The sequence below is a fragment of the Mchenga conophoros genome, linkage group LG22 (assembly GCF_057382185.1).
Source record: "Mchenga conophoros isolate Kocher_MC1m ecotype Shallow Benthic linkage group LG22, M_conophoros_male_GT1.1, whole genome shotgun sequence".
Lineage (NCBI taxonomy): Eukaryota > Metazoa > Chordata > Actinopteri > Cichliformes > Cichlidae > Mchenga > Mchenga conophoros.
In genome coordinates, this window is record NC_140546.1 from 32,516,089 (window position 1) to 32,542,649 (window position 26,561).

The following is a 26,561-nucleotide window of genomic DNA, read 5'->3' on the forward strand; positions in this document are numbered from 1 at the left end:
CAGCCAAAAGCACAGGCCCTTGTGTGGTGAAGATGGCCTCACAGGAACCACTGTCCCTTGTGTAATGTGTATGGCCTCAGCCAACAACAGTGGCCTTGGTGAAATGTGGATTATATTGGCCAGCACCACAGGCCCTGGTGGAATGTGAATATCCTCAGCCAGTTGTAAAGGCCCTTGTGTTTTGTGGAATGCATCAGCCAGCAACACAATCCCTGGTGAAATGTGGATGGCCTCATCCAGCACCACGGGCCCTGGTTTGGTGATGATGGCCACACAGGAAGACCTGTACCTGGTGTAATGTGGATGGCCTCATCCAACAGTAAAGGCCCTGGTTTAATGTAGATGGCATCAGCCAGTAGCACAGGCCCTTGAGTATTGTGAATGGCATCAGCCAGACACACCACTGGGCCTTGTGAAATGAGGATGTATCACCCAGCAGCACAGGCCCTGGTGTGGTGATGATGGCCTCACAGGAAGCACTGTCCCTGGTGTAATTTGGATGGACTCAGCCAACAACACTGGCCCTGGTGAAATGTGGATTATATTGGCCAGCACCACAGGCCCTGGTGTAATGTGAATATCCTCAGCCAGTAGTAAAGGCCCTTGTGTTTTGTGGAACGCATCAGCCAGCAACACAATCCCTGGTGAAATGTGGATGGCCTAATCCAGCACCACACGCCCTGGTTTGGTGATGATTGCCACACAGGAAGAACTGTACCTGGTGTAATGAGGATGGCCTCATCCAACAGTACAGGCCCTGGTGTGGTGAAGATGGCCTCACAGGAAGCACAGGCCATGGTGTAATGTGGATGGCCTCAGACAGCAGCCAGGCCCTGGTGAAATGTAGTCTGCCTCAGCCAAAAGCACAGGCCCTTGTGTGGTGAAGATGGCCTCATAGGAAGCACTGTCCCTTGTGTAATGTGTATGGCCTCAGCCAACAACAGTGGCCTTGGTGAAATGTGGATTATATTGGCCAGCACCACAGGCCCTGGCGGAATGTGAATATCCTCAGCCAGTTGTAAAGGCCCTTGTGTTTTGTGGAACGCATCAGCCAGCAACACAATCACTGGTGAAATGTGGATGGCCTCATCCAGCACCACGGGCCCTGGTTTGGTGATGATTGCCACACAGGAAGACCTGTACCTGGTGTAATGTGGATGGCCTCATCCAACAGTACAGGCCCCGGTTTAATGTAGATGGCATCAGCCAGTAGCACAGGCCCTTGAGTATTGTGAATGGCATCAGCCAGACACACCACTGGCCCTTGTGAAATGTGGATGGTTTCGGCCAGCAACACAGGCCCTTGATTATTGTGAATGGCATCAGCCAGACACACCACTGGCCCTTGTGAAATGAGGATGTATCACCCAGCAACACAATCCCTGGTGTAATTTGGATGGCCTAATCCAACAACACTGGCCCTGGGGATATGTGGATGGTATTAGCAGGCACCAAAGGCCCTGGTGTAATGTGAATGTCCTCAGCTAACACCACTGGCCCTGGTGTAATGTGGATGGTATTGGCCAGCACCAATGGCCTGGTGTAATGTGAATGACCTCATCCAACAACACTGGCCCTGGTGAAATGTGGATCGTATTGGCCAGCACCACAGGCCCTGGTGTAATGTGAATGTACTCATCCATGACCACAGGCCCTGGTGAAATGTGAATGACCTCATCCAACAACTCTGTCCCTGGTGAAATATGGATGGTATTGGTCAGCACCACACACCCTGGTGTAATGGGAATGGCCTTAGCCAACACCACTGGCCCTGGTGAAATGTGCATGATATCAGTCAGCACCAGAGGCCCAGGTGTAATGTGGATGGCATTAACGAGCAGCAGAGGCCCTGGTGGGGTGAAGTTGGCCTCACAGCAATCACTGTCCCTGGTGTAATGTAGATGGTAGAAGCCGGCATCACAGGCCGTGATGTAATGTGGATCGCCTCAGCCAAAAGCACAGACGCTTGTGTGGTATGGCCTCACAGGGAGCAGTGGCCCTGTTGCAATGTGGATGGCATCATCCAGTAGCACAGGCCTTTTTATATTGTGGATGGGATCAGCCACCAACACAGGCCCTGGTGAAATGTAGTTGACCTCAGCCATCACCACAGGCCCTGGTGAAATGTAAATGTCCTCACCCAGTAGGACAGGCCCTTTTGTAATATGGATGGCCTCAGCGAACAGCAAAGAACCTTGTGTGGTGAAGATCGCCTCACAGGAAGCACTCTCCCTGGTGTAAAATGTACGGCCTCAGCCAACAACAGTGGCCCTGGTGAAATGTGGATGGTATTGGCCAGCACCAAAGGCCCTGGTGTGATGTGGATGGCCTCAGCCAACAGTACAGGAACTGGTGTGGTGAAGATGCCCTCACAGGAAGCACTGTCCCTTGTGTAATGTGTATGGCCTCAGCCACGAATAGTGGCCCTGGTGAAATGTGGATTATATTGGCCAGCACCAGAGGCCCTGGTGTAATGTGAATATCCTCAGCCAGTAGTAAAGGCCCTTGCGTTTTCTGGAACGCATCAGCCGGCAACACAATCCCTGGTGAAATGTGGATGGTATCATCGAGTAGCAGAGGCCTAGGCCTCTGTGGTAGGCCTCATCTACCAACACTGGCCTAGGTGAAATGTGGATGGTAATGGCCAGAACCACAGACCTTGGTGTAATGTGGACCGCATCAATGAGCAGCAGAGGCCCTGGTGGGGTGAAGTTGGCCTCACAGCAATCACTGTCGCTGGTGTAATGTGGATGGTAGAAACCGACATCACAGGCCGTGATGTAATGTGGATCGCCTCAGCCAGAAGCACAGGCCCTTGTGTCGTGAAGATTAGCCTCACAGGAAGCACTGTCCCTTGTGTAATGTGTATGGCCTCAGCCAACAACAGTGGCCCTGGTGAAATGTGGATTATATTGGCCAGCACCAGAGGCCCTGGTGTAATGTGAATATCCTCAGCCAGTAGTAAAGGCCCTTGCGTTTTCTGGAACGCATCAGCTGGCAACACAATTCCTGGTGAAATGTGGATGGCCTAATCCAGCACCACAGGCCCTGTTTTGGTGATGATTGCCACACAGGAAGAACTGTACCTGGTGTAATGAGGATGGCCTCATCCAACAGTACAGGCCCTAGTGTTGTGAAGATGGCCTCACAGGAAGCACAGGCCATGGTGCAATGTGGATGGCCTCAGACAGCAGCCAGGCCCTGGTGAAATGTAGATGGCCACAGCCGGCAACATGCGCTCTGGTGAAATGTAGTCTGCCTCAGCCAGTAGCACAGGCCCTGTTGTGGTGAAGATTGCCTCACAGGAAGCACTGTCCCTGGTGTAATGTGTATATCCTCAGGCAACAACACTGGCCCTGGTGAAATGTGGATGTTATTGGCCAACACCACAGGCCCTGGCGTAATGGGGATGGCATCAGCCAACAACACAAGCCCTCGTGAGACCCTGCGCAGGCCCTGCTGTCGTGAAGTGGGCCTCAGAGGGAGCACTAGCTATGGTATAATGTGGGTGGTCTCATTCAGTAGCACAGGCCCTGTTGTAATGTGAATGGCCTTATCTACCAACACTGTCCCAGATGAAATGTCGATGGTAATGGCCAGCACCACAGACCTTGGTGTAATGTGGATGGCCTTAGCCAACACCACTGGCCCTGGTGAAATGTGGATGACATCGGGAAGGACCAATGGCCCTGATGTAATGTGGATGGTTTCAGCCAACAGCACAGTTCCTGGTGTGGTGAAGATGGCCTCACAGGAAGCACTGTCCCTGGTGTAATGTGGATGGCCTCTGCAAACAACACTGGCCCTGGTGAAATGTGGATGGTATTAGCCAGCACCAAAGGCCCTGGTTTAATGTGAATGTCCTCAGCCAGTAGCACAGGCCCTTGTGTATTTTGGATCACATCAGCCAGCAACACAGGCTCTGGTGAAATGTAGATGACCTCAGAAAGCAGCGCAGGCCCTGCTGTCGTGAAGTTGGCCTCACAGGGAGCACTAGCCCTGGTGCAATGTGGATGGTCTAAGCCAGCAATACAGGCCCTGGTGTGGTGACGATAGCCTCACAGGGAGCACATGCCGTGGTATAATGTGGATGGCCTCAGCCAGTAGCACAGGTCCTGTTGTAATGTGGATGGCCTCATCTACCAACACTGTCCTAGGTGAAATGTGGATGGTAATGGCCAGAACCACAGACCTTGGTGTAATGTGGATGGCCTTAGCCAACACCACTTGATCTGGTGAAATGTGGATGATATCGTTCAGCACCACAGGCCCAGGTGTAATGTGAATGTCCTCAGCCAAAACCACTGGCTCAGGTGTAATGTGGATGGCATCAGCCAGTAGCACAGGCCCTTGTGTATTGTTGATGGCATCAGCCAGTAACACTGGCCCTGGTGTAAAGTGTATTGCCTCAGCCAACAACAGTGGCCCTGGTGAAATGTGGATGGTATGGGCCAGCACCACAGGCCCTGGTGTAATGTGGAAGGCATCAACGAGTAACACAGGCCCTGGTGTAATGTGGATGGCCTAATCCAGCACCCCACGCCCTGGTGTGGTGATGATGGCCTCAGCCAAAAGCACTGTCCCTGGTGTTATGTGTATGGCCTCAGCCAACAACAGTGGCCCTGGCGAAATATGGATCGTATTGGTCAGCACCACACACCCTGGTTTAATGTGAATGGCCTTAGCCAGTAGCACAGGCCGTTGTGAATTGTGGATCACATCAGCCAGCAACGCAGGCCCTGGTGTGGTGAAGATGGCCTCACAGGGAGCATTGGCCCTGGTGCAATGTGTATGGCATCTGCCAGCAACACAGACAGTGGTGTGGTGAAGATGGCCTCATAGGGAGCACTGGCCCTGGTGTAATGTGGATGGGATCAGCCACCAACACAGGCCCTGGTGAAATGTAGTTGGCCTCAGCCATGACCACAGGCCCTGGTGAACTGTAAATGTCCTCAGCCAGTATCACAGGCCCTGTTGCAATGTGGATGGCCTGATCTAACAACACTGTCCCTGGTGAAATATGGATGGTATTGGACAGCACCACACACACTGATGTAATGTGAATGGCCATAACCAACACCACTTGATCTGGTGAAATGTGCATGAAATGGTTCAGCACCACAGCTCCAGGTGTAATGTGAATGTCCTCAACCAACACCACTGGCCCTGGTGTAATGTGAATGGCATCAGCCAAAAGCACAGGCCCTGGTAAAATGTGGATGGTATCAGCCAGCAGAACAGGCCCTGGTGTGGTGAATATGGCCTCACTGGGAGATTGGCCCTGGTGCAATGTTTATGGCCTCTGCCAGCAACACAGACAGTGGTGTGGTGAAGATGGCTTCACAGGGAGCACTGGCCCTGGTGTAATGTGGATGGCCTCAGCCAACAACACTGGCCCTGGTGAAATGTGGATCGCATCAGCCAGCAACACAAACCCTGGTGAAATGTGGATGGTATCAACGAGTAGCACACACCCTGGTGTAATGTGAATGGCCTCATCCAACACCACTTGATCTGGTGAAATATGGATGATATCGTTCAGCACCACAGGCCCAGGTGTAATGTGAATGTCCTCAGCCGAAACCACTGCCCCTGGTGTAATGTGGATGGCATCAGCCAGTAGCACAGGCCCTTGTGTATTGTGGATGGCATCAGCCAGTAGCACCGTCCCTGGTGTAAAGTGTATGGCGTCTGCCAACAACATTGGCCCTGGTGAAATGTGGATGGTATTGGCCAGCATAACAGGCCCTGGTGTAATGTGGATGGCATCAACGAGTAACACAAGCCCTGGTTTAATGTGAATGGCCTTAGCCAGTAGCACAGGCCCTTGTGACTTGTGGATCACATCAGCCAGCAACGCAGGTAGTGGTGTGGTAAAGATGGCCTCATAGGGAGCACTGGCCCTGGTGTAATGTGGATGGCATCAGCCAGTAGCACAGGCCTTTGTATATTGTGGATGGGATCAGCCACCAACACAGGCCCTGGTGAAATGTAGTTGGCCTCAGCCATGACCACAGGCCCTGGTGAACTGTAAATGTCCTCAGCCAGTATCACAGGCCCTGTTGTAATGTGGATGGCCTGATCTAACAAGACAGTCCCTGGTGAAATATGGATGGTATTGGTCAGCACCACACACCCTGGTGTAATGTGAATGGCCATAGCCAACACCACTTGATCTGGTGAAATGTGCATGATATCGTTCAGCACCAGAGGCCCAGGTGTAATGTGAATGTCCTCAGCCAACACCACTGGCCCTGGTGTAATGTGAATGGACTTAGCCAGTAGCACAGGCCATTGTGAATTGTGGATCACATAAGCCAGCAACGCGGGCCCTGGTGTGGTGAATATAGCCTGACAGGGAGCATTGGCCCTGGTGCAATGTGTATGGCCTCTGCCAGCAACACAGGCAGTGGTGTGGTGAAGATGGCTTCACAGGGAGCACTGGCCCTGGTGTAATGTGGATGGCCTCAGCCAACAACATTGGCCCTGGTGAAATGTGGATCGCATCAACGAGTAGCACAGGCCCTGGTGAAATGTGATTGGCCTCAGCCAGTAGCACAGGCCCTGGTGTAATGTGGATGGCATCACCCAGCAACGCAGGCCCTGGTGAAATGTGGATGGTATTGGCCAGCACCAAAGGCCCTGGTGTAATGTGGATGGCCTCAGCCAACAGTACAGGCCCTGGTGTGGTGAATATGGCCTCACAGGGAGCACTGTCCCTAGCCAACACTACTTGATCTAGTGAAATGTGCATGAAATGGTTCAGTACCACAGGCCCAGGTGTAATGTGAATGTCCTCAACCAACACCACTGGCCCCTGTGTAATGTGAATGGCATCAGCCAAAAGCACAGGCCCTGGTAAAATGTGGATGGTATCAGCCAGCAGCACAGGCCCTGGTGTGGTGAATATGGCCTCGCAGGGAGCATTGGCCCTTTTGCAATGTGTATGCCCTCTGCCAGCAACACAGACAGTGGTGTGGTGAAGATGGCTTCACAGGGAGCACTGGCCCTGGTGTAATGTGAATGGCCATAGCCAACACCACTTGATCTGGTGAAATGTGGATGATATCGTTCAGCACCACAGGCCCAGGTGTAATGTGAATGTCCTCAGTCAACACCACTGGCCTTTTTGTAATGTGGATGGCATCAGCCAGTAGCACAGGCCCTTGTGTATTGTGGATGGCATCATCCAGCACCACACGCCATGATGTAGTGAATATGGCCTCAGCAAAAAGCACTGTCCCTGGTGTTATGTGTATGGACTCAGCCAACAACAGTGGCCCTGGTGAAATATTGATCGTATTGGTCACCATCACACACCCTGGTTTAATGTGAATGGCCTTAGCCAGTAGCACAGGCCTTTTGAATTGTGGATCACATCAGCCAGCAACGCAGGCCCTGATGTGGTGAAGATGGCCTCACAGGCAGCACTGGCCCTGGTGTAATGTGGATGGCATCAGCCAGTAGCACAGGCCTTTGTATATTTTGGATGGGATCAGCCAACAACACAGGCCCTGGTGAAATGTAGTTGGCCTCAGCCTTGACCACAGGCCCTGGTGAAATGTAAATGTCCTCAGCCAGTATCACAGGCCCTGTTGTAATGTGGATGGCCTGATCAAACAACACTGTCCCTGGTGAAATATGGATGGCATCAGCCAGTAGCACCAGCCCTTGTGTATTGTGGATGGCATCAGCCAGTAGCACAGGCCCTGGTGTAATGTGGATGGCATCAACAAGCAGCAGAGGCCCTGGTCGGGTGAAGATGGCCTCACAGGAAGCACCGTCCCTGGTGTTATGTGTATGGCCTCAGCCAACAGTACAGGCCCCTTTTGTGTTGAAGATGGCCTCACAGGAAGCACTGTCCCTGGTGTTATGTGTATGGCCTCAGCCAACAACAGTGGCCCTGGTGAAATGTGGATGGTATTGGCCAACACCACACACCCTGGTCTAATGTGAATAACCTTAGCCAACACCACTGGCTCTGATGAAATGTGCATGATATTGGTCAGCACCACAGGCCCAGGTGTAATGTGGATGGCATCAACGAGCAGTAAATGCCCTGGTTGGGTGATGATGGCCTCAAGGGAAGCACTGTCCCTGGTGTAAAGTTTATGGCTAAGCCAACAACAGTGGCCCTGGTGAAATGTGGATGGTATTGGCTAGCACCACAGGCCGTGGTGTGGTGATGATGGAATCACAGGAAGCACTGTCCCTGGTGTAATGTGGATGGCCTCAGCCAACAACACTGGCCCTGGTGAAATGTGGATGGTATTGGTCAGGACCACAGGCCCAGGTGTAATGTGAATAGCCTTAGCCAACACCACTGGCCCTGGTGAATTGTGCATGATATTGGTCAGCACCACAGGCCCAGGTGTAATGTGGATGGCATCAGCAAGTAGCACAGGCCCTGGTGTGGTGATGATGGCCTCACAGGAAGAACTGTCCCTGGTGTACTGTCCTCATCCAACAGTACAGGCCCTGGTGTGGTGAAGATGGCCTCACAGGAAGCACTGTCGCTGGTATAAAGTGTATGGCCTCAGCCAACAACAGTGGCCCCTGTGTAATGTGGATGGCCTCAGCCAGAACCACAGGCCCTGGTGTAATGTGGATAGCCTCATCCAGCAGCACAGGCCCTGGTGTGCTGATGATGGCCTCACAGGAAGCACTGGTAGTGGTGTAATGTGGATGGCATCAGCCAGTATCACAGGCCCCTGTGTTTTGTGCATGTCATCAGGCAGAAACACAAGCCCTGGTTAAATGTGAATGGTTTCGGACAACACCACAGGCCCGCGTGTAATGTGGATGGCCTCTGCCACTAACACAGGCAGTGGTGTGGTGAAGATGGCCTCACAGGAAGCACTGTCCATGGTGTAATGTGGATGGACTCAGCCAACAACAGAGGCCCTGGTGAAATGTGGATGGTATTGGCCAGCACCACAGGCCCTGGTGTAATGTGGATGGCAACAACGAGTAGCACTGTCCCTGGTGTAATGTGGATGGCCTCATCCAGCACCACACGCCCTGGTGTGGTGATGATGACCCCAGCCAAAAGCACTGTCCCTGGTGTTATGTGTATGGCCTCAGCCAACAACAGTGGCCCTGGTGAAATGTGGATGGTATTGGCCAGCACCACAGGCCCTGGTGTGGTGATGATGGAATCACAGGAAGCACTGTCCCTGGTGTAATGTGGATGGCCTCAGCCAACAACACTGGCCCTGGTGAAATGTGGATGGTATTGGTCAGCACCATAGGCCCAGGTGTAATGTGAATGGTATCAGCAAGTAGCACAGGCCCTGGTGTGGTGATGATGGCCTCACAGGAAGAACTGTCCCTGGTGTAATGTGGATGTCCTCATCCAACAGTACAGGCACTGGCGTGGTGAAGATGGCCTCACAGGAAGCACTGTCCCTGGTGTAAAATGGATGGCCTCAGCCAACAACACTGGCCCTGGTGAAATGTGGATGTTATTGGCCAGCACCACAGGCCCTGGTGTGGTGATGAATGAATCAAAGGAAGCACTGGCAGTGGTGTAATGTGGATGGCCTCAGCCAACAACACTGTCCCTGGTGTAATGTGGATGGCATCAGCCAGTATCACAGGCCCCTGTGTTTTGTGGATGTCATCAGGCAGAAAAACAAGCTCTGGTGAAAAGTGAATGGTTTCGGACAACACCACAGGCCCGGGTGTAATGTGGATGGCCTGTGCCAGTAACACAGGCAGTGGTGTGGTGAAGATGGCCTCACAGGAAGCACTGTCCCTGGTGTAATGTGTCTGGCCTCAGCCAACAACAGTGGCCCTGGTGAAATGTGGATTGTATTGGCCAGTACCACAGGCCCTGGTGTAATGTGGATGTCCTCAGCCAACACGACTGGCCCTGGTGAAATGTGCATGATATTGGTCAGCACCACAGGCCCTTTTGTATTGTGGATGGCATCAATGAGCAGCAGAGGCCCTGGTTGGGTGAAGATGGCCTCAAGGGAAGCACTGTCCCTGGTGTAATGTGGATGGCCTCAGCTAAGAACAGTGGCCCTGGTTAGATGTGGATGGTATTGGCCAGCACCACAGGCCCTGGTGTAATGTGTATGGCCTCATCCAAAAGCACACTCCCTGGTGTGGTGAAGATGGCCTCTGTCATGAGGCTGAACTGAGGGTGACACTGGAGACTGAACTGAGGGTGACTCTGGAGACTGAGCTGACAGTGATACTGGTGACTCTGGTGACTGAACTGACAGTGACACTGGTGACTCTGGAGACTGAGCTGAGAGTAGCTGCGGGGTAGCTAACCGAGCTGAGAGTGGCTGCGGGGTAGCTAACCGAGCTGAGCGTGGCTGCGGGGTGGCTAACCGAGCTGAGAGTGGCTGCGGGGTAGCTAACCGAGCTGAGAGTGGCTGCGGGGCAGCTAACCGAGCTGAGGGAGGCTGCGGGGCAGGTGACACTGGGAGCTGAGCTACTGGAGACACAGGTGTACTGGGGTGAAGGCAGCGAGGATGCAGTTTCTCTCTTAAGGGAGGATCGAATGATTTAGTGATAAATCTTGATGGGAAAGGATGCTGATGCTGAGAATACCAGGCAGCGAGGGCTTCCAGGAGGGTAGCTGACCCTTCCTTGCCTGGACCACCCATGCCAAACAGTTCGAAGCAAATCCTGGCCCTCAGAGCTGTTATTAGTTGTTTTAATCTGTTAATGTCCAAAAAACCAGCTGTGCAGAGGGTGGAAGACAAAAAGTTGTCGAAAAAGACCACCTGAATGAGTCTCTTGGGGGTGTCCTCAGCGTGGATTACGCCCCGGCAGTAATTCCACAACTGCGCGAGATACTGAGACTGTGAGCCCGCAGGATCCATTTGATGGTTGCGTCGTTCTGTCATGGTTGGCTGTGTGGCAGGCGGGCAAGCAGGAGTGGTGGATCCAAAATGCAGGACTCAGACACAGAAGTTCAACTTAAAGCGCAGCTTTATTGCTGGAAACCCTCTTACTAACTAAAGGCATCAAAAGACAAACAAAAACGCTGGTGGACTAAAACACTGAAGCAGAAAACACTGAACTGGAAACAAAACACTGAACTGGAACTGGAAACAAAACACTGGCAACACGGAGGCAAAACACACACAGCTTGTTGAGGGTACGACACAACACTGACTCAGAGAAACACAGGGTCTAAATACACTGGGAAGTAATGAGGAGAATGAGACACAGAAGGAGAGCACAGCTGGGGGAAATTAGAACTGACGAGACAAGCAAAGCAGGACACATTCACATAAGTCACGGACCTTCAAAGTAAAACAGGAAGGATCACACAGAGACGCGAACTTGACACCGTGGAGACAGCAACTAAGAAACATAGAGACATAAACCATAAGGTAGAGGACTCTAAGAACCGATAGACACGGAGGGGAACTCAAACATGCAGACACAGACTTACAGAGCAGAGGGTACACAGAGAAACGAGAAGGGCAAGGGATCGAAACTAGAAACTATAGAATAACTCACACCAAGTACAATGATACAAAAATCACAAAGAACTAAAACGCTGGGTCAGGAGACCCAGGACCCTGACAGTCTCACAGGAAGCACTGTCCCTGGTGTAATGTGTATGGCCTTGTGATGTAGCATAACTTAAGCAGCAAGGAAGGTGATAAGTAAATAGCATTAGCAGACAATTGAAGTTCTTTTTAAGCATACTTTATTGCTAGCATCTCCCTTTTACCATAAAACAATCAATCAGGCATGCAAAAATCCCACTGGCTTTATACAAGACTTTGCCCACACCTGACCTCGTTAGTCCCTACCATTGAACAAAATAGGTCAAACCAAATAATACAATTCTAAACAAAGAACAGGAATAAAGTCATGCATGAAACTGACAAACTCATTTACTCAACTAAATAGTTTGTAAAGTAAAACACTGCATACAATATAACTCAAAAGGCTACTTTAAAGAAAACAAACGATACTATACAAAATGAAAAACCCTCCATTTGGTTACACCCAGTGATCCAATCATTGACCTCATGACCCTATATAAACAGGAAGTAGTGGGCGGCCCTTCCCATACACCTGTCTCACATATAGGACCTGCAAGCACAACATGGACACCATGGTAAGTATAACCAAAGCAACATAAAGAAACATAATTTACTAGACATGTGCCTGTAAACAGAAGAGAATTCTGTTGGTTAGTAGTGTTTGCTTTAAAACACATGCATGGATGTAAAGAATGTAACTACTGCTACCACAAACAAAACCCGGGATATTGTGTGTTAAGAGAAGTTACACCAGCAATGTCTAAATTAAAGCATTATGGCTGACTGTAAAATAACAGAACACAGAATAACAATATACGCAAGTGACAAATGGCAAATGAATTCTGTCCTAGCCACTTTGTCACATTCTCCCCCCCCTTAAGTCCGTTACTCTTCATAGGAACGGGAAAGAAAGTCTGCCACAACATTCTTTTTCCCTGCTCTATACAGAATCTTAAAACAATATGGCTGCAGTGAAAGATACCACCTCGTGATTCTTGCGTTGGTGTCTCTCATTCTGCTCATCCACTGTAAAGCTCAATGATCGGTTTCAAGCACAAATTCACCTCCCAGTAGATAGTATCTCAGAGTGTCCAAAGCCCATTTTATTGCCAAAGCTTCTTTTTCAATTGTGGAATACTTCATTTCTCTGGGGAAGAGCTTACGGCACAGGTCTTTGGTCCTCTCCATCACCTTGCAGCAACACAGCTCCCAGCCCAACTCCTGAAGCATCAGTCTGTACAATAAACGGGCACGTAAAGTCTGGACACTGCAACACAGGCTCATTACACAAACAGTTTTTCAAATCCACGAATGCAGCCTCACACTCTGGAGTCCATTTAATTTTGTTGGGGCATGATTTACGAGTTAAATCACTAAGAATAGCTGATCTGGTAGAGAAATTAGGGATGAAACGACGATACCAGCCAGCTAAACCCAGGAAGGATCTCAACTTTTTCTTTGTAGCTGGAGGAGGACAAGAGACAAGGTTCTCGACCTTACTCACCTGAGGGCGGATGACCCCACCCCCAATGACGTAACCCAGGTACTCCACCTCGGTCTGTGCAATGTGGCACTTCCCAGGGTTGATGACTAGTCCAGCTGTTCTGATGCGTTGCAGGACATCAGCCAGATGTTTCACATGGTCCTACCATGTCTCGCTGAACACCACAATGTCGTCAATATACGCTGCTGCATAGCCATCAGCTCCTTTCAGAACCAAGTCCACCAGCCTCTGGAACGTGGCTGGAGCTCCATGTAGTCCGAAAGGCATAGTTCTGAAACGATAAAGTCCGCTGGGAACCCTGAATGTAGTTAAATCCCTTGAGGACTCTGTTAGGGGGACTTGCCAATAACCTTTACAAAGGTCAAGTGTTGTGAGGTACTTGGCATTACCCAAGCGCTCAATCAATTCATCCACTCTTGGCATAGGATATGCATCAAAAACAGAGACAGCATTAAGTTTTGAGAAGTCAACACAAAATCTCTGTCTTGCATCATTTTTCTTGGGGACGAGTACCACAGGGCTACACCACTCACCTCTAGATGGCTCTATAATCCCTGTTGCAAGCATTTCTTCCACCTCCTGTTTCAATGCTGGCATTAGCTTTGCTGGAACTCTGGAGGTGGTATCCCTGATGGGTGGTTGATTCGAACAACGCAGGTGTATGTCATGCTGAATAAGATGGGTGTAGCCTGGCTTTGTGCTGAAAAGCTCCTGTGGCATTATGGCCGCGAGCTCCTCCTGCTGTTCTGGTGATAGATGGCTCAAATCCGGAAATAGCTTTTCTTCAGTACTGGTGGGAAAGAATTGCTCTTGAGGCTCTTCTTCCTGCAGTACAACACGAGCTCACAACTGAAGTGATTGCTCTGGCTTCTCAATCCACTCCCTCAACATGTTGACATGAAACACCTGTTGCTTTTTCCGACGATTCGGCATGTTGAGCTCATAAGTGACAGGACCTGCTTTCCTGTTTATCACAAATGGCCCCTGCCATTTGGCTAAGAGACTGCTTTCAGTGGTTGGCAAAAGGAGCAACACTTTTTGTCCTTCTTTAAAGGTCCTCCTGCGAGCTGTCTTATCATAGTTCTGTTTTTGACGTCGCTGGGCACTTACTAGGTGACAATGAGCCAGTTCCTGAAACTGTTCAAGCTTGTCCCTCATTTTCAACACATAAGAGAGGGAAGAGCACTGTTTTTCAGGGCTAGCTTCCTCCCAAGCTTCCAGAAGTACATCCAGTGGACCTCTGACATTATGGCCGTACAAGAGCTGAACCTGAGAAAATCCAGTTGATGCTTGTGGTACCTCTCTATAGGCGAAAAGCAAAAATGGAAGCCATTGGTCCCAGTCTTTTCCCGATTCTCTTACGAACCTCTTCAGCATTGATTTCAGGGTTTTATTAAACCTCTCAACAAGTCCATCAGTTTGTGGATGATAAGGGCTCGTTTTGATTCCGGTAATTCCCAGAAGTTTGTAGACTTCTTTCAACAGGTTGGAAGTGAAGTTTGAGCCTTGGTCTGTCAAGATTTCTTTGGGAATACCCACCCTTGAAAACATCTGTATCAGACAATTAGTTATTTGGCGGGCTTTGACCCTTCTCAATGGGAAAGCTTCAGGATACCTTGTTGCATAGTCACAAATCACTAGAATGTACCTATGCCCTGAACCACTTCTCTCCAATGGGCCGACAATATCCATGGCAACACGAGAAAAGGGGACATCTATTACAGGCATAGGAATGAGTGGGGCTCTGTCTCCTTTCCTACTTGGGGCTGTCAACTGACACTGTGGACATGATTTGCAAAACTGGGCAGTGTCTGAAAATTGCTGTGGCCAAAAAAAACGAGTTACCATTCTGGAAAAGGTTTTAAGATGTCCTAAGTGGCCTGCCCAAGGAACTGAATGAGCCAACTGCAAGACTACAGGCCTTAAGCTTTTGGGAACAACCAACTGGTCACCAACTTTGCTACGACGATATAGTCGTTCATTCTTAACAATGAATACTTCCCGTACTCTGTCTGTAATCTGTGCTGATTCTTGGGTGCTCTTAGCAAACAGGGGTGCTAAAGAGGGGTCCTCCCTTTGGAGTTGGACAATATTGCTCGGGACAACCAGGAGCTCATCGATCTCTGGTTCAGGAAGTGACTCAGCAATTTCTGTCCCCCTCACTTTTTCCTGTCTTCTCTGCATTTTACTTTTCTTTATATGCGGCCTACTTGGTCTGTCAATATCTGGAATTTCACTGTCTGCATAGGGCAACTCACTCAAACCTGGCTCTGACTGAGAAGCTTTATTACCAGACCTAGTGACTACTAGCAGACCTTCACATGCAACATGCAGATTCTTCTCTTCTCTGTCCTTCTCTGTCTTTGCTAATAACTCCCCAAGAATTGGCATGTCCCGGCCCAACACAATCTGGTAGGGAAGTTTATCCATTACTCCAACTGTAAGTACGTACTCCTTTTCATTAACTTGCAGGCAAACATTGGCAATAGGATAATCAACATTATCACCATGAACACACCAGACTTTAACTTTACCACAAAATGTGGTGTCGCTAGGGAGGCAATCTTGCCTGACAAGTGTGCGGCTACTGCCTGAATCCAAGAGGGCAACACACGGTTTTCCCTCAATGAAAACACAGATGGTGTGCTCCTGATCACTGGAGGGTACTAGAGACTCTGTTTCTTCCTCTAGCAAGTCAAAATACTGTGGTGAAAGACACATGTAAGTCTTACTGACTTGCTGACCTGGGCAATCTGCCTTAAAGTGACCTGCTTGACCACAGGCATGACACACCAACGGGCCTCTCTGCTTTACTTCTCTAGCGCGGCTACTGCTAGTGATTGAGGAACTTTGTTTAGGGCTTTTAGCTTTGTACCCATTCCCACCCCCTGACCTACCCACAAAAACATTGGCTGAACTGGGTTTTCCTACCATGTACCCTTTTTGTGGGCGTCGGGCTGCAAGAAAAGCCTCTGCCATCTCTGCAGCTTCTTTTGAAGTGATGGGGTTGCGCTCTTTCACCCAGGTCCTCAGCTCTGGGTTAAGAACTCTGAGAAACTGTTCCATCACTATGACATCTCCTATTTGGTCCTTTGTCTTCTCCTTTGGAAGCATCCACTTTTCATATAGGTCTTTAAGGCGGGTTCGCAGCTCTTTGGGTGTCTCATCGTCCTTCACCGTCATGTTGCGGAATCTGGTTCGGTAAGTCTCAGCACTTATTTCAAATTTTTCAAGAACGGCGGTTTTTACCTTATCATAGTCCATTGTTTCTTCAGTGTCCATAGCAACATATGCCGCACGTGCTTTACCACTAAGAAGTGGAGCCAGATGCAGTGCCCATTCTTCTTGTGGCCACTGACATCCTGTTGCAATCCTCTCAAAAGTGGTTAAATAATGTTCAATATCTTCATCCTCACCATAGGGCTGCATCTTCGGGCCTTTCCAACCGCTTACTCTGCCCAGATTGGATGAATGTGGTGCTGTGGAAGATTCAGGGGGGGTTTCCTCGCTGTTGAACAGGTTGCTGCACCTTTTGCCGCACTGAGGAACTCAGAGGCACTCCGGAATCAGCTACTGCACCTTCCCACAGCATCTGATGCTCCCGGCGCTCCGACTGGACCTCCTGCTGCAGTTGGCTGAACTGGTGTTGCATTCTATGCCACCGTTCATCCTGGCGTTGTCTGTCCTGCTCCCATTTTGCCTCACGGTCAGCATGCTGTTGCATCAGGCCTTTTAATAAAGTTGAGAGCTCTGAGAGACTTTGTGCTTCCGTGCTGTGCTCACCCGTAGCTTCTGGCAGGTTGCCATCATCTTGGGCCTCCTCTGGGGGAAAATCTGTTGGCCCTTGAGGTTTCTTTGACTTGGCTGATTTCTGCATTGCTATAACCTATTGGCCTGGAGCCACTGCTGCCACCATTTGTGATGTAGCATAGCTTAAGCAGCAAGGAAGGTGATAAGTAAATAGCATTAGCAGACAATTGAAGTTCTTTTTAAGCATACTTTATTGCTAGCATCTCCCTTTTACCATAAAACAATCAATCAGGCATGCAAAAATCCCACTGGCTTTATACAAGACTTTGCCCACACCTGACCTCGTTAGTCCCTACCATTGAACAAAATAGGTCAAACCAAATAATACAATTCTAAACAAAGAACAGGAATAAAGTCATGCATGAAACTGACAAACTCATTTACTCAACTAAATAGTTTGTAAAGTAAAACACTGCATACAATATAACTCAAAAGGCTACTTTAAAGAAAACAAACGATACTATACAAAATGAAAAACCCTCCATTTGGTTACACCCAGTGATCCAATCATTGACCTCATGACCCTATATAAACAGGAAGTAGTGGGCGGCCCTTCCCATACACCTGTCTCACATATAGGACCTGCAAGCAAAACATGGACACCATGGTAAGTATAACCAAAGCAACATAAAGAAACATAATTTACTAGACATGTGCCTGTAAACAGAAGAGAATTCAGATGATCTGATGGTTAGTAGTGTTTGCTTTAAAACACATGCATGGATGTAAAGAATGTAACTACTGTTACCACAAACAAAACCCGGGATATTGTGTGTTAAGAGAAGTTACACCAGCAATGTCTAAATTAAAGCATTATGGCTGACTGTAAAATAACAGAACACAGTGATGATGGAATCACAGGAAGCACTGTCCCTGGTGTAATGTGGATGGCCCCAGCCAAAAACACTGGCCCTGGTGAAATGTGGATGGTATTGGTCAGCACCACACACCCTGGTGTAATGTGAATAGCCTTAGCCAAAACCACTGGCCCTGGTGAATTGTGCATGATATTGGTCAGCACCACAGGCCCAGGTGTATTGTGGATGGCATCAGTAGGTAGCACAGGCCCTGGTGTGGTGATGATGGCCGCACAAGAAGAACTGTCCCTGGTGTAATGTGGATGTCCTCATCCAACAGTACAGGCCCCGGTGTGGTGAAGATGGCCTCACAGGAAGCACTGTGGCTGGTGTAAAGTGTATGGCCTCAGCCAACAACAGTGGCCCTGGTGAAATGTGGATGGTATTGGCCAGCACCACAGGCCCTGGTGTGGTGATGAATGAATCAAAGGAAGCACTGGCAGTGGTGTAATGTGGATGGCCTCAGCCAACAACAGTGGCCCTGGTGAAATGTGGATGGTATTGGCCAGCACCACAGGCCCTGGTGTGGTGATGAATGAATCAAAGGAAGCACTGGCAGTGGTGTAATGTGGATGGCCTCAGCCAACAATACTGGCCCTGGTGAAATGTGGATGGTATTGGCCAGCACCACAGGCCCTGGTGTAATGTGGATGGCCTCATCCAGCACCACAGGCCCCCGTGTTTTGTGGATGTCATCAGACAGAAACACAAGCCCTGGTGAAATGTGGATGGTTTCGGACAACACCACAGGCCCGCGTGTAATGTGGATTACCCCTGACAGTAACACAGGCAGTGGTGTGGTGAAGATGGCCTCACAGGAAGCACTGTCCCTGGTGTAATGTGGAAGGTAGAAGCCAACAACAGTGGCCCTGGTGAAATATGGATGGTATTGGTCAGCACCACACACCCTGGTGTAATGTGGATGGCATCAACGAGCAACAGAGGCCCTGGTGTGGTGAAGATGGCCTCACAGGAAGCACTGTCCATAATGTGTATGGCCTTTGCCAAAAACAGTGGCCCTGGTGAAATGTGGATTATATTGGCCAGCACCACAGGCCCTGGTGTAATGTGAATATCCTCAGCCAGTAGTAAAGGCCCTTGTGTTTTGTGGAACGCATCAGCCAGCAACACATTCCCTGGTGTAATGTAATTGGCCTCATCCAACAGTACAGGCCCTGGTGAAATGTAGATGGCCTCAGCCGGCAACATGCGCTCTGGTGAAAGGTAGTCTGCCTCAGCCAGTAGCACAGGCCCTGTTGTGGTGAAGATGGCCTCACAGGAAGCACTGTCCCTGGTGTAATGTGTATTTCCTCAGCCAACAACACTGGCCCTGGTGTAATGGGGATGGCATCAGCCAGCAACACAAGCCCTGATGAAATGTGGATGGTTTGGGCCTGCACCACAGGCCCTGGTTTAATGTGGATGGTATCAACGGGCCTGTGGTACTGGCCAATACCATCCACATTACACCAGAGCCAGTGTTGTTGGATGGGGCCATTCACATTACACAAGGGCCTGTGGTGCTAGCCAATACCATCCACATTACACATTACGCTGAGGCCATACACTTTACATCTGTTACGTTCCCCTGGGGGGGGGGGTCTAGGCGTTAAGGGGGAAGCAACAAAAGTGACCAGGTCAGAAAAAGAAGTCAGGGAGGCAAAACAGTTAAATAAAACAGTTTTATTGAAGTAATTCAACTAAAAGAGACGGACAAGCCGTTATCACCATAAAACACAAACAAAACTCAGGCGTTGGTCAAAATAAAGCAAAAAGTCAAAAGGAAAGCGCAGCTCACTAGCTGGACAACACACTACACAGCTCACTAGCTGGACAACACACTACACAGCTCACTAGCTGTAACCACACTCATGGCACTCAGGCCCAGAGCTCACCCTGCTCTGGGCTTAAATACCTTTAATTGCTGATGGGAGTCAGCTGTACAGGAGGGTAAGGTGGCACCTCAGGCAGAAGAGGTGGTGGGACACGCCCACACAGGCACCTTCAGGAGGAGGCCCAGCTAGGGCCGTAACAACATCAAGGACAGTGCTTCCTGTAAGGCCATCATCAGCACACCAGGGCCTGTGGTGCTGGATGATGCCATCAACATTACACCAGGGCCTGTGCTACTCGTTGATGCCATCCACATTACACCAGGGCCTTTGGTGCTGGCCAATACCATCCACATTTCAACAGGGCCAGTGTTGTTGGCTCAGGCCATCCACATTACACCACTGCCAGTGCTTCCTGTGATGCCATCATCACCAAACCAGGGCCTGTGGTGCTTGCTGAGGCCATCCACATTACACCAGGGCCTGTGCTACTCGTTGATACCAACCACATTTCACCAGGGCTTGTTTTGCTGGCTGATGCGATCCACAATACACAAGAGCCTGTGCTTCTGGCTGAGGACATTCACATTACACCAGGGCCTGTGGTGCTGGCCAATACCATCCATATTTCATCAGGGCCACTGTTGTTGGCTTAGGCCGTACACTTTACAACAGGGACACTGCTTCCTGTGAGGCGATCTTCACCACACCAGGGCCTGTACTGTTGGATGAGGCCATCCACATTACACCAGGTACAGTTCTTCCTGTGTGGCAATCATCACCAAACCAGGGCCTGTCGTGCTGGATGAGGCCATCCACATTTCACCAGGGATTGTGTTGCTGGCTGATGCGTTCCACAAAACACAAGGGCCTTTACTACTGGCGGAGGATATTCACATTACACCAGGGCCTGTGGTGCTGGCCAATATAATCCACATTTCACCAGGGCCACTGTTTTTGGCAAAGGCCATACACATTACACAAGGGACAGTGCTTCCTGTGAGGCCATCTTCACCACACCAGGGCCTCTGCTGCTCGTTGATGCCATCCAGATTACAACTGGGCCTGTGGTGCTGACCGATATCATGCACATTTCACCAGGGTGTGTGGTGGTGACCAATAACATCCATATTTCACCAGCGAAAGAGTTGTTAGATGAGGCCATCCACATTACACCAGGGCCTGTGCTACTGGCTGAGGACATTCACATTACACCAGGGCCTGTGGTGCTGGCCGATACCATCCACATTTCACCAGGGCCAGTGTTTTTGGATGAGGCCATTCACATTATACAAGGGCCTGTGGTGTTGGCCAATACCATCCACATTACACCAGTTCCAATGGTGTTGGCTGAGGACATTAACATTGGAGCAGGGACTGTGTTGCTGGCTGAGGCCACCTATATTTCACGAGGGCCTGTATTGATGGCTGATGCCATCCACAATACACCAGGGCCAGTGATTTCTGTGAGGCCATCTTCACTAGACCAGGGTCTGTGCTGCTTGCTGATGACATCGAAAATACAGCAAGGCCAGTGATTCCTGTGAGGCCATCTTCACCAGACCAGGGCCTGTGCTGCTAGCCATCCAAATTACCCAAAGGCCTGTGTTGCTGGCCGAAAACAACCACATTTCACCAGGGCCTGTGGTGTTGCTGGATGAGGCCATCCACATTACACCAGGGCCTGTGCTACTTGTTGATACCATCTACATTTCACCAGGGCCATCCAACAGTGTTGTTGGATGAGGCAATCCACATTAGACTAGGGCTTGTATTGCTGGCTGATGCAATCCACAATACACAAGGGCCTCTGCTACTGGCTGAAGACATTCACATTACACCAGGGCCTGTGGTGCTGGCCAATACCATCCACATTTCACCAGGGCCTGCGTTGCCGGCTGAGGCCAACTACATTTGACCAGGGACTCTGCAACTCGTTGATTCCATCCACATTACACCCGGGCCTGTTTTGCTGTCCGAAACCATCCACATTTCACCAGGGCTTGTGTTGCTGGCTGATGACATTCACAAAACACAAGGGCCTTTGATACTGGCTGATGCCATCCACATTACACCAGGGCCAGTGGTGTTGGTTGAGCACATTCACATTACACCAGGGCCTGTGCCAATACCATCCACATTTCACCAGGGACAGTGTTGTTGGATGAGGCCATCCAGATTACACCACTGCCAGTGCTTCCTGTGATGCCATCATCACCACATCAGGGCCTGTGCTGCTCGTTGATACCATCCACATTTCACCAGGGCTTGTGTTGCTGGCTGATGCGATCCACAATACACAAGGGCCTCTGCTACTGGCTGAAGACATTCACATTACACCAGGGCCTGTGGTGCTGGCCAATACCATCGATATTTCACCAGGGCTACTGTCGTTGGCTGAGGCCATAAACTTTACATCAGGGACAGTGCTTCCTGTGAGGGCATCTTCACCACACCAGGGCCTGTACTGTTGGCTGAGGCCATCCACATCACACAAGGGCCTTTGGTGCTGGCCAATACCATCCACATTTCACCAGGGCCACTGTTGTTGGCTGAGGCCGTACATTTTACACCAGGGAGAGTGCTTCCTGTGAGGCGATCTTCACCACACAAGGTTCTTTGCTGTTTGCTGAGGCCATCCATATTACAACATGGCCTATCCTATTGGGTGAGGACATTTACATTTCACCAGGGCCTGTGTTGGTGGCTGATCCCATCCACAATATAAAAAGGCCTGTGCTACTGGATGATGCCATCCACATTGCAACAGGGCCACGGCTCCCTGTTAGGCCATATTCACAACACCAGGGCCTGTGATGCTTGCTGATACCATCCTCATTTCACCAGGGCCTGCGTTGCTGGCTCATGCCATCCACATTACACCTGGGCCAGTGCTCCCTGTGAGGCCATCATCACCACATCAGGGCCTGTGCTGCTCGTTGATACCATCCACATTTCACCAGGGCTTGTGTTGCTGGCTCATGCCATCCACATTACATCAAGGCCTTTGCTGCTCGTTGATGCCATCCACATTACCCCCGGGCCTGTGGTTATGTCCGAAACCATCCACATTTCCCCAAGGCTTGTGTTGTTGGATGAGGCCATCCACATTACACCACTGCCAGTGCTTCCATTGAGCCCATCATCAACACACCAGGGCCTGTGGTGCTGGATGAGGCCATCCACATTATACCAGGGCCTGTGCTACTTGTTGATACCATCCACATTTCACCAGGGCCATCCAACAGTGGTGTTGGCCGAGGACATTCACATTACACCAGGGCTTGTGGTGCTGGCCAATACCATCCACATTTCACCAGGGCCAGTGTTGTTGGATGAGGCCATCCACATTACACCAGGCACAGTGAGGCCATCTTCACCACACCAGGGCCTTTGCTGTGGGCTGAGGCCATCCACATTACACCAGGGCTTGTGATCCCGGCTTCTACCATCCACATTACACCTGGGCCTTTGATGCCGGCTTCTACCGGTATCACAGGCCGGTAGAAGCCTGGTGTAATGTATCCTGGTGTAATGTGGATAAGTTACACCAGGGACAGTGCTTCCCTTGAGGCAATCTTCACGCCACCAGGGCCTCTCCTTCTCGTTGATGCCAACCACATTAAACCTGGGCGTGTGGTGCTGGATATCTTGCACATTTCACCAGGGCCAGTGGTGTTGGCAAAGGCCATTCACACTACACCAGGGTGTGTGATGCTGACCAAAACCATCCATATTTCACCAAGGATAGTGTTGTTAGTTGAGGGCATCAACATTACAACAGGGCCTTTTCTACTAGCTGAGGCCAACTACATTTCACCAGTCCCTGTCTTGGTGGCTGATCCCATCGACAATATACAAAGGCCTGTGCTTCTGGCTGATCCAATCCACATTCCACCTGGGCCAGTGGTCCCTCTAAGACCATATTCACCACACCAGGGCCTGTGCTGCTGGCTTATACCATTCTCCTTTCACCAAGGCCTGCGTTGCTGGCTGAGGCAAACTACATTTGACCAGTGACTGTGCAACTCGTTGATTGCATCCACATTACACCCGGGCCTGTTTTGCTGTGACAATACCATCCACATTTCACCAGGGCCTTTGGTGCTGGCCAATACCATCCACATTTCACCACATTTCACCAGGGCCACTGTTGTTGGCTGAGGCCGTACATTTTACACCAGGGAGAGTGCTTCCTGTGAGGCGATCTTCACCACACAAGGTTCTTTGCTGTTCGCTGAGGCCATCCATATTACAACAGGGCCTATCCTACTGGGTGAGGACATTTACATTTCACTAGGGCCTGTGTTGGTGGCTGAGTCCATACACATTACACCAGGCAAAGGGGTTCCTGTGAGGCCATCTTAACCACACCAGGGACTGTACTGTAGGATGAGGCCATGGAAATTACACCAGGGACATTGCTCCCCGTGAGGCCATATTCACCACACCAGGGCCTGTGTTGCTGGCTGATACCATCCTCGTTTCACCAGGCCCTGCATTGCTGGCTCATGCCATCCACATTACATCAGGGCCTGTGCTGCTCATTGATGCCATCCACATTACCCCCGGGCCTGTGGTGATGTCCGAAACCATCCACATTTCCCCAGGGCTTGTGTTGCTGGCTGATGACATCCGCAAAACACACGGGCCTGTGATACTGGCTGATGCCATCCACATTTCACCAGGGCCACTGTTGTTGGCTTAGGCCATACACGTTACACCAGGGACAGTGCTTCCTGTGAGGTCATCTTCACCACACCAGGGTCTGTGCTTTTGGCTGAGGCCATCCACATTACATCACTGCCTGTGATGCCAGCTTCTACCATCCACATTACACCAAGGACAGTGCTTCCTGTGAGGCCATCTTCACAAGACCAGGGCCTCTGCTGCTCGTTGATGCCATCCACATTACACCAGGGCCTGTGGTTCTGACCGATATCATGCACATTTCAAAAGGGCAAGTGGTGTTGGCTAAGGCCGTTCACATTACAACAGGTCCTTTGCTACTGGCTTAGGAAATTTACATTACACCAGGGTGTGTGGTCTTGGCTGAGGCCAAGTACATTTAACCAGGGCCTGTGCCAATACCATCCACATTTCACCAGGGCCAGTGTTGTTGGATGAGGCCATCCACATTACACCAGTGCCTGTGCTACTTGTTGATTCCATTCACATTACACCAGGGCCTGTGGTGCTCGCCAATACAATCCACATTTCACCAGGGCCAGTGTTGTTGGCTGAGGCCATCCACATTACACCACTGCCAGTGCTTCCTGTGATGCCATCATCACCACATCAGGGCCTGTGCTGCTCGTTGATACCATTCACATTTCATCAGGGCTTGTGTTGCTGGCTGATGCGATCCACAATACACAAGGGCCTCTGCTACTGGCTGAAGACATTCACATTACACCAGGGCCTTTGGTGCTGGCCAATACCATCCACATTTCACCCGGGCCACTGTTTTTGGCTGAGGCCGTACATTCTACACCAGGGAGAGTGCTTCCTGTGAGGCGATCTTCACCACACAAGGTTCTTTGCTGTTCGCTGAGGCCATCCATATTACAACAGGGCCTGTCCTACTGGGTGAGGACATTTACATTTCACCACGGCCTGTGGTGATGGCTGAGGTCAACTACATTTCACCAGGGCCTGTGTTGGTGGCTGATCTCATCCACAATATAAAAAGGCCTGTTCTACTGGATGATGCCATCCACATTACAACAGGGCCTGCGTTGCTGTCTCATGCCATCCACATTACACCAGATCATGTGCTACTGGCTGATGCCATCCACATTACACCAGGGCCAGTGCTCCCTGTGAGGCCATACTCACCACACCAGGGCCTGCGTTGCTGGCTGAGGCCATCCTCATTTCACCAGGGCCTGCCTTGCTGGCTGATGCGATCCACAATACACAAGGGCCTGTGCTACTGGCTAAGGCCATTCACATTACACCAGGGAGTGTGGTGCTGACCAGTACCATCCATATTTCACCAGGGCCACTGTTGTTGGCTGAGGCCATACACATTACACCAGGGACAGGGCTTCCTGTGAGGCCATCTTAACCACACCAGGGACTGTACTGTTGGATTAGGCCATCGACATTACATCAGAAGACATTGCTCCCTGTGAGGCCATATTCACCACACCAGGGCCTATGCTGCTGGCTGATACCATCCTCATTTCACCAGGCCCCGCGTTGCTGGCCCATGCCATCCACATTATATCAGGCCCTGTGCTGCTCGTTGATGCAATCCACATTACCCCCGGGCCTGTGGTGATGTCCGAAACCATCCACATTTCACCAGGGCCAGTGTTGTTGGATGAGGCCATCCACATTACACCAGGGCCTGTGATGCCGGCTTCTACCATCCACATCACACCAGGGACAGTGAGGCCATCTTCACCACACCAGGGCCTTTGCTGTGGACTGAGGCCATCCACATTACACCAGGGCCTGTGCTACTTGTTGATACCATCCACATTTCACCAGGGCCATCCAACAGTGGTGTTGGCCGAGGACATTCACATTACACCAGGGCCTGTGGTGCCGGCAAATACCATCCACATTTCACCAGGGCCAGTGTTGTTGGATGAGGCAATCCACATTACACCAGGGCTTGTGATCCCGGCTTCTAAAATCCACATTACACCAGGGACAGTGCTTCCTGTGAGGCCATCTTCACCCAACCAGGGCCTCTGCTGCTCGTTGATGCCATCCACATTACACCTGGGCCTTTGATGCCGGCTTCTACCGGTATCACAGGCCGGTAGAAGCCTGGTGTAATGTGGATACGTTACACCAGGGACAGTGCTTCCCTTTAGGCAATATTCACGCCACCAGGGCCTCTCCTTCTCGTTGATGCCAACCACATTAAACCTGGGCGTGTGGTGCTGGATATCATGCACATTTAACCAGGGCCAGTGGTGTTGGCAAAGGCCATTCACACTACACCAGGGTGTGTGATGCTGACCAATATCATCCATATTTCACCAAGGACAGTGTTGTTAGATGAGGCCATCAACATTAC